Genomic DNA, 4,241 nt, shown 5'->3' with positions numbered 1-4,241 from the left:
CTACTGACAGGAAATGTTCTTATTGATTTTGCTACTGAGTCTTGTGTGTTGCGCTTATGTTCACTCCCAGAGTAGTCTTCAGACCTAACCTGAGCAGATACCACCACTTAACTGAAGTTCTACTGCCTGAAAGCTCTTATATCCTATTTTTATATGCTCTGCAACCTTATTTACAGTGAGAAAATTCACTCTGTCTCATTTATTAAAAACTGGGATTTGTTAAAGAATATTAGGAAGAGTTTGGGATGTATTCAGTGATCAACTTGAGTCTCCTCATCCAGAAATACTACCCAAGACTCAAGAGGGTACAGCCTTCTGGAAGAAACTGCTGGTGTTGCCCTTCCCACTATCAACATCCAAATAAAAGGTGTCCACCATGTTGAAACCATGTCCCTGTACCAATGACTGCACCAATTCCACTCCTGCCTCAACCAGGCCATCACACAACTCTTCAAATCCTCTGTTTCCAAATACACTAGCAACATAGGAACGGCAACGCAGAGTTTCTTTTGCAAGTTACCAACTGTATAACAAATTTGTGTGTGCTTGATTGGCAAAGCATTGCTCACATACCTACCTTTCACTAGCTAGGGAGTCTGAAAAATCAAATTCTAGTTTCTATTTGTGAGACAGGACTCACAAAAATTTCCCCAGTAATGGAAACACCAGTTAGTAAGGTGTATTTTACCATTTTTTTATTTTTATTTACCATTGCTGGAAGTTGTTTCTTTTTCTGTTTCCTTCTGTAGACCCAATTTATGACCCCAGTACCAGTAAACAGTACAAGTGAGCAGTTAATAATAAGGGTGATAGGGAGTTTTATTCACTGTGATTAAGGTCTTTAAATTATAACTGGGAGAAAATTTTTGCTTTTGACAATTACCTCCTTTTAAAAAGGAATTTAATTTTTTTTGGCCTTGAGCTAGAATTAATGGTATGAGAAGAGTAACAGCATCAATAAGGACCCTATCCCTAGGATGCTGAGGTTGGTGTCAACTTTTGCAGGTGGTGGGCCCACCACACCTGTTATTAAATGAGACACCAGGCAGAAGAGCAAGCAGCAATAGAGGTAACAGCAGCAGGGGAACTCCAGCTGCCAAGAATAGCATATCATTATCTTTGCTCTCTAGGGCATGATTCCTAACCGAGCATTGTTGAAAAATATACATAGCAGGCTGCACTCTATCCAACATACTGATTTGGTAGGTCTGGGTTAGAACTTGGGCACCTTTAATTTATAAGCAAGGAAACAAATAAATATTCCATGTAATCCCAAAGTATGTTCATTAATTAAAAACACTGCTATAGTGAAGAGAAAATAATTGTTTTGTGGGGTGAGAATTGGAGGGCTGCTACTTCATATTTGGTTAATGAACTACAACAAAAGACAAGAATGAGAGCAACAGGTATGCACACTTCAATTGCAATCTCATAAGAAATCGTGTGTGGAGAGAGAGAACATGAAATCTATGAGCAAAGAGAATTACAGCTCAATTTCTTCACTGTTTTGGTAATAAAAAACTACGATGAACATAGAAACATCTAAATTCTGACCATGATGAACAGATTGCAAAAGTGTTCGTTATTTTATTAAATACATTTGGTGTGTTTACATCTATGCATCCTTAGCTAAATTCTCTTTGTTAACAATGTTTCTTTGTATGATTGCTAATTAGCCAAAGGCTAAATATTAGAAGAGAAAGAAAATAATTGATTTACAGTGTGTATTAACATATGGGATATATCTTTCCTATTGTTTTGAATGCATATAATTTCATTAACTAAAATGTGGAATAAGTTGATACATGTGCAAATTTTAATATGAAAGCAATATGAATATTTAATATTTCATCATTTTACTCTGATATTTCTTAAGGTTGTAAGCCCTGAAGTCTAAATTAAGCAAGATTTAGATGCTGTTTTTCACATACCTCCCTCTAATAGCTCTTTGGGAAATGTAAAGCAAAACAGCAAATGTTCTTTCTACAGGTTTCTGTTCCTACTTTCAGATATTACTGATTTTTGGCTCAAAGTCCCTGAAGAAATTGATAGGATCGTTTCAGAGGAAAAACTATAGGGTTTCAAACCTGAACAACAAAGGCTGTGAAAGGCACAGATCTTAACCTCTATGTATTGAGGGCAGAGTTAAGTTGATTAGTTATCTGGGTTTGATCTGGGGGGCCCATGTTTCTGTTGACCCCTTTTGTTCAGTTCCTGGTGGATGAAGCTGCTGAGTTTTTAATCTCACGTATGCTATCACAGTCTCCATTAGAGATGTAATCACTCAACTGTCAAATCTGTTTTGAAAAGGATTTGGGGGAGAGAATAGATCGATTTATTCTCTACGTCTCTAAAATGATCTTTTCTCAAAATTGCACTACAAGCATTCATGAGGGAGAGTGTAATACAATCTCTAACAGCATTATTTTGCTAACCTTATCCAATAAAGAAATTCTCCTTACAAAGGCTTATCATATTACCTTATCTCATAGTGGTATGGCACTCTTTGAAAAAAGGATCACCGGTCCAGAGAAGTGCAAAGAAATTCATATCTTTGAAAGGTAAACACGTGCCCCAGTGTTTTGAGGGAAACCTGGCAGTGTTGCTGGCACACCGTTGGTCTACTATCATACACAATGCACAGATGCATGCAGTTTGCTGGATGTGAAGTGTATCAAAATCAGGCTAATCAGAGCAAGAGCATTTACTTGTAAAAATCGAATGGCACGGATTTCCATCCAGCTCTACTACTGAAGCACCAGGCACTCTGAATTAGTAGTGTCATACAGTGTGAGTGCAGGTAGAGGGCAAAAAGAATGTAAAAATTTTAAAAATTTTAAGCTGGAATTTGTTCAAATAATAAAAAGCAAATTCAATTCAAGAAACAATGATAATGTTGTGGCAGTGTTTTGTTTTTTTTTAAATCATCTGGAAGCAGGCTCATGATTTGGATGACAGCCAATTGTTTAATGTTTCAGAATCTTTTGTTCTGAAATCCTCCTATTCACTCCAACAGTAAGGGGGAAGTTCCCCCACTAATAGGACAATTTGAATGAGCTTGCAACTCCCAACATCAGATACATGTGACAGATATTAGGCCCTATAGCATCGAGAGGTAGACTGTGCGTGCCATGGATGGCCACATAGGATTTGAACTCGGGAGCTGAGTGAGCAAACTGAGGCTGTGGGGAACAGGCTTGAGGGTCACAAGATGTTGAAGTGACCCTAGATTGCTGCAGTCCTATGTGAATGATTCTGCTGGCCCACTACTCAAGGATAAGGAGACACTGTGCCTGGTCTTATGAAAAGGTGTTTGATCAAAGTCTTTTATCCAAGGCTGGAGTGGTAAGAAAACTGCCATCTGGGATATTTGAAGTCTTCCTGACTTTCCTGGATTTCAAGGTAACACTTTAATATTTAGTTGTTATTACAAAACTCACATTGCATCTTTGAAAAAAATTACAGTGATCACTAAGTATTTATAAACGTAAGAAATGAGGGGCTTTGGCTGGGGCTCAGCGGTACAGCACTTGGCCGGCATGTGTGAGGAACTGGATTCAATTCTCAGCACTGCATATAAAAAAATAAAATGAAGGTCTATCAACAACTAGAAAAATATATATAAAAAATAAGAAATGAATCATGTGGAATATTACCTGTAATATTACCTAGTGAATATTACCTGGAGTTAAATTAATGCATAAAGAATGTTAGTTTTTTTAAAATTTATACTTTTATTTATTTCCCTTTTTATAAGGGAAACATGGCTTACTCTTACACCTAGTTTCAGTTGAAACATGTAAAATTTCCATGGAAAAACAGTTGATATTTGCTGGGAGCCATTAGCCAAGTAGGTATGACAATTTCCTTGCCAGCGTACCCCATGTTGCAGTGACATTGAATGTAGGTGACCTTGCTCAAGGACCAAGGCGGATTAGGGTGTTCCGGGTTTATGATAATCGTGTTTAGGGCGTTCCCAGTTTAGGTTCCAGGTTTAAGGTTTAAGATTATTCCTGCTGGGAATAGGGCGTATCCTGCTGCCTAAGTTCCCCTTGAGTTCTCACGGGATTCAGACAGTATATTTTGGGAGACAGAAGCCCAGTGAAGGTGATTTTGGGCAGAGAACGTGGATTTGGGCAGAGAACGTGGATTTCCCCAGAACGTGTTTGTAGACGGCTGATGTGAGTTCGGGAATAAAGAGTTGCTGTTTGAATCTACAAGCTGTGTGGTGGCTCGTGATT

Source organism: Marmota marmota, unplaced genomic scaffold (genome assembly GCF_001458135.2).
Source record: "Marmota marmota marmota unplaced genomic scaffold, marMar, whole genome shotgun sequence".
Taxonomy (NCBI): Eukaryota; Metazoa; Chordata; class Mammalia; order Rodentia; family Sciuridae; genus Marmota; species Marmota marmota.
Note: the sequence above shows the minus strand (reverse complement) of the source record.